Source organism: Neodiprion virginianus, chromosome 4 (assembly GCF_021901495.1).
Source record: "Neodiprion virginianus isolate iyNeoVirg1 chromosome 4, iyNeoVirg1.1, whole genome shotgun sequence".
In the NCBI taxonomy this organism is placed as follows: Eukaryota; Metazoa; Arthropoda; class Insecta; order Hymenoptera; family Diprionidae; genus Neodiprion; species Neodiprion virginianus.
In genome coordinates, this window is record NC_060880.1 from 32598553 (window position 1) to 32606434 (window position 7882).

Sequence of the window (7882 nt, forward strand, 5' to 3'; positions counted from 1 at the left end):
TGCTTTATGATTTCGTGACTGAATTCGGTAAAAGATAATCAAGTTTATTTTTTCGGCAGATGGGAACCACAAGTTAATTAAATCAGCCTTAGAGTTCCATTGTCATGTGACAACTCAAGCAACCTTGAAACTGATGTATTTCTGTCAATTATTTTTTTGATATTTGAATATGAAGACCAGTTTACAATGGTTCTGTATTGCGACAGTAATTGTGATAAGTATTACTAATTCATGTTATAGAAATTAACCAAAACATGCAATAACATATTTTGTACCAATAAATAAAACACAAGAAAAAGAGAACCCAACGATTTAGGTTGATACGATCTTCAAGCAGATGGCATTCACATTCGGTATACCTCTGATGTTATAGAACCACGACTATGCTGATATTGCGAGAACTCTAAATATCTGTTCTCTCACTTCGTACAGAATTTATCTTGATGCTATGATTTCATTTACGGTGTTTAACTATTTGTTAGATGTCCCCAATATGATGGGCAGGTTTAGGGAGAATATTCAGAGATAACTAACAACAGTTTTTTGTTTCGATTCTCCCAGGAGAGATGCGTTGTAGATCGGTCTTCAGTGGTTTAAGTCGGCCAACTGTCGTGCGAGATGGCTGGACCTATTTAGCCATACCATCTCCGTGTAAAAGTCGTTATGTAGAGCTAATCTACATCGTTTTGAGCAACGCTCTAGTCATTTGTTAATATTCTTTTTTTCATGTACATTTATATGTAATGTTATCGTTCCTCTTTATGTTACCTTTTTTTGTACTTTATGGGTGGTGAGCTGTGTGCCGGACTGCTCGCATTTTTTTTTTATGTTGTCAGAGTGTATAGCGTCAATGACACATCAAATTCCCTGACATTTCCCAGTTTTCCAGATTTCCAGACGAAACTGGTCATTTCAACCTAACTTCACTAACAAACTCACTTTTGTCATGTAAATTACTCAAAAATCAGAAATCAGATACTTCCATCGGAAGTTAAAATCGTCCTATTTCTCTTTCAGTTCAATTTTGCTCAAACTCAATTACCAAATTGTCAATGAAAACTTTAATTTTAAGAAACTAACCGAAGATTAGGATTAGCAACTCTTTCGAAATGTGAAGATAAATACATGAATCTGAGAGTATTGACTGTATTTAGTACTTGTTTATATTTTACATGAATTTCATATAGTACTCAACATCAATTTATCAATTCTTAAAAATCTTCTAAAAAACAGTTTTTTCCTCACTTATAGAGTCGTTCACTAGTGAGGACAAAAATACAAAAATTCCAGATGATATACTCAAAGTTCCGAACAATTACCGGTTTTTCATATTTCCCTGACAGCGAGACACCCTGGTTGTAACGGGCAAATTGTATATAAATAAATAATAATATAATGTTGATTTGTGGCATTGTCAAATAGTTTACAAGGGTTGATGTTACTATACAAAAAATAAATATGAACAGGTATGTATTGCAAAATCAGAATTGTAGTTTATTTAATTACATGCACACGTGTCACATCAAAAATATATTTAGTCCTGTATTTTTATCCGAAACTCAATAATCATCGTTTAACGTTCCGGAATTATGTATCTGAATAACTCGTCTCTGCAGTTTCCTTGTACACCTCAGTATATGTGCTCATTGAATTCATTATTGATGTCAAGCAGATTGTCCACAGCTTCATCGGTAAAATTATATTCATCGGTTTCGTCAATGAAGTAGTTATGTAAAATGCATGCTGCTATAACTGTTTCGGTTATGAAAGGTATTTGGAAGTACTGTGTAAAGAATTTTATAAGCTGACATCGTTCTTTCAGATGACCAAATGCCCTTTTAACAGCCATACGTGTTGATAGATCTAAGAAATTGAAGTTGAATTGAAGAGAATGCAAGTTCGTAAACCGCATATTACGATCTACGACAGCTTGCTGGTGAATAGAAAAGAAGTTTTTTCTATTACAATAATCTCTCGCATCTGTAGTAGGTTTTTCAATTTGTATATGAGTGCAATCAATTCCATTAAGAAAATTTTGAATGTTTCTCTTTTGACTAAATATGTTACACACTCTAACAGCTTCACGTCCCTATGGCCATCTGATTGTATCATCTAATTTTGTCATCAGCCAATCTATTACACACTGTATTATGCAAAAGACAGAAGAAACTGAGACATCAAATCTGTCTGACATTGTACGTAAAGGTTCCGTGTTAGCAATATCTCGTAAGAAGATACAGATGCACAATTTGAACGTTATTGGTCTTTTTCGAAACAAATGTTTTCAGATGAATAAAGACCTTTCCAATTCATTGGAAAGATGAAGCTAATGTCAACTCATGTCAACATATTCTGAAAAACATTTTTACTCATAATTACTATCGAAATACTGTCTCCTTTTCGACGCAAAGGTCTGATTTAAATTTCTTCCCTGTCCAGGAATCCAAAATTTCTAAATAATTCTGTATGCGGTGTTGTCTTTGTCTGGCAGTTAAGATCTGCATTGAAGGGAAAAAAAACATATCATTAGCTTTATCGTCACCACTTGAATCACAGAGATCTTTTACACTACTGCTCGATAAATCATTCCAGCTGCTATTTGCAGTAGTTTTACTGGAATCCAAACTTACTGGTGTTTCTTACAACTGATGTATAATTGGCTCCATCACCGGAAACACCATGAAAATTTAAATTGTGTCTTAATCTACCAATTAAATAATTAGTATTGTATACATTGAATACCTTTGTTTTTATATAACACGTACAACTCATTATCAAATGTGGTAAAGTTCAAATTCTTACCACGAAATGTTTTTTGTACACCCCTGCTTCGTCTTTTTTTTTATTTTTTATTTTTCGCTTCCTTTGGCATCCTCTTTATTTTTATATAAATTTGCAGCAAATTGTAGATGATAAGATCATTATAATAATCCCTGTAATTTATGTAGGTCCTACAGGTTCTAAGCATTCTAAATTTACCCCACAGTGAACTCTGGCGGCTGTGTCTGGAGGTATATTACATTCTAATCAACAAGACTAGAAACTAGGAGATCGAACTTAGGTGGCGAAGTAAGCCTGTGTATGGTAGCCGCCTGGCAGTGCTGCTAACGGTGCTTTTAAGCGAGGAGTAAAAATAAAATGAACTATATTTATTTCCGTTCAATCAGTCTTCGTGGTGAGCCATTTCATGTAAATTTAACGGGAGTAAAGCATTGACCGATAATAAAAAAACATTCCTTATTAAACCGCTGAATATTTCTGTAGCTTTGATAAAATACACTAGATAAGAGCAAAAATCGATGTTACTTAAAATCTTCAAGAAAAATTGTTTGTTGGTTCAATCATCGAAGAACAGGTTCTACTGTAGAATCCGTTGAACGATACGACACGTGTACTCACCATTGAATTGCTTGGATTTTGATTCAAAAGTATTGCCACGCCGTTAGTGGCGCACTATAGAGGCGGCCTACTGAACTATATTTCGTGGCCGCACATTGCGCTACAAATGAGTCTATAGTGGGAAAGCCGGTCCTCAATATATATTGCTCCGTGGTACCACCCAAAAAGTATACTGTACTCTATCATAATACCATTCTGCCGTGATCTTGCCGTTGTGCAAGTTACACTCGAGAATTGTTGATCGTTCGCATTCTTGATATACCTATAGGGTGCGTTCTGAATCATCTGCCAGCACTCAAAAATCTCTAGGACAGAAGCAGAGGTTCTCATAAACTCGACAGCTTAGAACGCACTCACATATCGAGCGTTAACTACAGATTTCTTGCATGCGTTCCGAAATTAGCTGGCAGCGCTGAAAACTCCCTAGGACAGAGACAGAGCTACGCACAAACTCGGCAGCACAAAAGATATGAGATTGTTGTCAGCACTGGAAGTCAGTATCGGAACCATCGGAACGCACCCTATATATAATTTAGATAGCTGACACCAACTAAAAAAAGTGTGTTCAAAGCACGTTCAAAGATATTTCTGATATGCACAACTTTACCTCCCATTCAATGGTGGCCGCTGCTATTGTGTTTACAGTCTCGCAAGCATTTTTGATCTAAGTATTTGTACAGGAAACGTCGTAATGCCGCAGCATTACTGCATGCGTATATTCAAGTGAGTATCCGAAAACACCACACAACTTAACAACTTTATACGATGTATAACGCAATTAACTAGGTTATGTTCTGTACTTTTACAAATAGTATTGCAAGAAAATCTCCAATACACCTGGTCACAACCTGACTGTTATTGTTTTTTGGATACAGATTTCTTCTAGGGAAGAAGCTACTTCTAGAACAGTGGATCAATGCCACTAATATAAAAGGTCTTCATTCAACAAAGTACAGCGTTATCTATAATCAACACTTGATGGACGATGACTATGAACATCGACCATATAAGTACAGGGTACGATTGAAATAGATCACAGTGCCTCCAGTTTTCTCTCATACAGCAAATTCACCGGAGAAAGATGTTTCTGGATTATCGGACTCTATAAAAACATCTCAAGACAATGACATAAGATGCACAAAACAGTTATTGTAATTTGCAGCAGATCATAAGCATAATTGAAATGCTATTAGTTCTCAGAATGATGTACAAAATCCAGACACTGGGACACATATGGCAGCTTTATGTGAAATTCAGCTTATGATCATTGAAACAATTCATAACCAAGGTGAGCCGAATGTTGCTGTAATTAAATAACTTAGAGCAACGACACGTAAAAAGCTACTAAAATCAAGAGATAGAAATAACCTTGATCAGACGAACATTAGTCAAGCGGAGATTATTCCATTTCTTGATGTGCCATATTTGTAAAAATGTGCAAAAAACTGTTACATAAACATTTTGAATTAAAGGCAGTCAAAAATAATGGAATTTGCCATTTTGCTAATTGGTATTATTTGGTATTGCTTTACCACTTGGATATGTTTTTTCTAGATACTGAGCTCCAGGGATTATGGAGATTTCCTAATACTACATCCGAAGAAGAAGCATAAGAAGAGTCGAGGTGAAATATGCAGCACAAGCATTTGGCAGGATATTTGCCGCTAATTCAGCAACTGCAGCTCATCATGGAACGAATACTAAATATTTTATTGTACATCGAATCATTCTCGCAGTATCTGTAATGCTCACGAGTAACAAGAACCTCAAATTTTATCGCTGTCATACAATCTGAAAAACGTCTTGTAAATACAACGAGCATTGCAGGCAGTACGTGTCATCGATTGCAGTTACATTTATAAACATGTTTCCTTTATGCAAGACTCACGAACTCACTAGGAGAGAAAATGCTGCTAGAAGCAAGGGCCACCAGCTAGACCTTGCTTTTTTCAGGCAAATAAAGGGCAATTTTATCATCGCTATAACAAATTTATGTCAAAGTTGAAACAAAATAAGATCAAGTCATAAGGTGTTACAGGTATCAGGGTCACACAGAGAAAAATTATCAACATGCTTGGCACAAAATGTTTGGACATTGGGGCATGAATGTAATAAATGAATTGATCACTAAAGAACAAGCAACAGGTATAAAAATATCAGATTGTGAAATCAGAACTACGTGTAAACACTGCATAAAAGAAAAAATCTCCAGGTGCGCATTCCAAAAGAAATCATCAAGCACAACAGAGTCGATACTGGAAATGGTGCACATGGATATGTGCGGTCTTATGCAAACGGAAAAACCATGTAATAAACGTTACGTACAGTATAACGTCAATTAACTGGGTCCAGTTCATCTGGGATGCAGATTCCCCGGGCTTGCTGCGAAATATTTTTTTATTTTTATTTTGAAACTATAGTGGTGTTGCCGGCCGTTTAGAGGTTAAAGATCGTAGAAAATACTCTGCCAGTTTACTTATCTTAATCAAAATTGATTGTTTAAATATTGTAAAACATCGGCAAAGTTAAGATAACGAACAAATCGTGTTTTTTACGGACAAAATGGTTATTTTTTTATAGAATTGATTTCGAACATAAAAAACTATGAAAGTCTATTCCTTGACTCTACGAGGTTTGAAATATGTTTGCGGTAATATGCACCCCAAGTGACTAATTAGGGTTAAAATCAAGTCTGGATGTAAAAAGTTGACAGGAACAGCGTGAAAATTATGCATTGTAATGCCAGTTTATTGTACTTTATATTCATCACTTCATCAACAGTTGTCAAAAATTTCGAGAGTAAGTTCGAACGTTTCTCAAAGCTTCCAAATCCAGTTCTTCGGAATACATGGTCAGCAGATTGCATTGAAATTGGTTGATTTTCTCTCGTAAGAATTTTCATTTCGCATATTTGGGAAGAATGTTTCGAAAACACGTTATTTGAAAACGGCTGAGATTGACTTTCAGTAAAAAAGTTTATTCAATGATGACAAGCAAAGGCAAAAAATCCACATTTTCAAAAATACACCGGTCTGAGAAGCTGAGGATCCAAAATCAAGTTGGCTCTCGGATATTTAAGCCTTGGATTATTAAAGTACAGCAGTTAGTTAAGTAAGTAGTGTATCAAGAATCGCGTGATATCTTGTCCCACACTAAACAAGTTTATTCATAATTGATTGTAACCAGGCAAACATTAAAAATTATTACAGTGCGTTAAAAGTTGAGTCATTCTTTTCTCCAAGATTAAAGACTACAAGGCCAGTTCTTTCTGCAAAGTTTAATTCCTCTCTGTTAATTTAAATATAAACCATAAAGGTCACGTTCTGAGGACTGCATCGGTAGCCACTATTCTGGACAGATTCTGTGTAGGATAAGTTTGCAAAGTGAAGAGAGTTTTTTCCCTCATTATTATGTGTGATTATAATAGATATGATGCTCTTGAATCGAAATATGGTAATAAAAAATATGTACCATGTATACTTTTCATGTAATGTTTTTTTTAATTAAACTCTATTTTCTATAATCAAACACTAATGATAGCAACAATATTTATGAAAAAAAAGTTATAAAGTTCAAAAGTTTAAACATTAAAATTGTTAGAAAATCTATATACTAGTATAATAAGTTATTTTGTAGTTGTCTTTCATTTCGTCAATACAATGTTCAGCGATATCTTTCACTTTCCATCAGTTTGAACTGGTTTTGTATGTGTATACATACATATACTATTTAAGTAGATTGTAGTAATGTAAATGCAAAAACAAAATACAACAAATTCTGAATTTTATAGAATATAAATTTCATAGCTTCAGCTGTCGTTCGAGGCAATTCCTGAATGAGAAAGGTGACGCACATAATTGACGAAAATAATAAGACGAATGAGAAAAATTACGAATTGTTTGTGAATTTTGTATTGATTATTCTTATTGCACAATTGTCAACTCATGCCACACCGAAATTCAAGTTCCCCTAATTTTTTCTATGACTATTCAACGATTCAGTAGCAATTTAGGTTGTATATGCCCTAAATAAAAAAATTGAGACAGTATGATAAACACCTCTGCATCATCAAAAGCTTTAAAATTGTTGTTAAACATCCGTTTGTAAATGTTTTTATCCCTTGAACAACAACAAACAATGAAGGTTTTCCAACCTCAAGTTCAGAAACACCCGACGATAGTATATAAGACGTTTGATAACCATCAAAATGATTAGTCTTTCAATGCAACGTACTGACAAACAGCAACATAACATTAATGAACCAAATTTAATAAAATACGATCTTAGTAAATGCGTAACGATTATAATTTAAAGTTTTAAAGTATCTCTTGTAGCTTGTTTTGACTTATGTTTTAAGAATTTTAAGATCGTTTCAACTAATATTAATGACAATTCTATACTTCTGAGTTAATAATAATAAAAAAAAAAGAAGCTGCCATTGTCCTTTTAGCGATAAAAAGAGAATAATATTTACTTGTACATC

The 7882-nt window shown here is 34.3% G+C and overlaps 1 long non-coding RNA gene across 2 annotated transcripts; it reads left to right on the forward strand.

Annotated features, from left to right (window-relative positions):
- The first annotated feature begins 3866 nt into the window (after window positions 1–3866).
- On the forward strand, window positions 3867–5175 carry LOC124302292 (uncharacterized). Of its 2 annotated transcripts, none has more exons than XR_006907676.1 (3): window positions 3867–4122; window positions 4275–4687; window positions 4954–5175. It is a non-coding gene; the product is annotated as an uncharacterized LOC124302292 (long non-coding RNA). The 2 variants fall into 2 exon arrangements; XR_006907677.1 differs by lacking the exon at window positions 3867–4122 and adding an exon at window positions 4143–4185.
- The last annotated feature ends 2707 nt before the right edge of the window (window positions 5176–7882 follow it).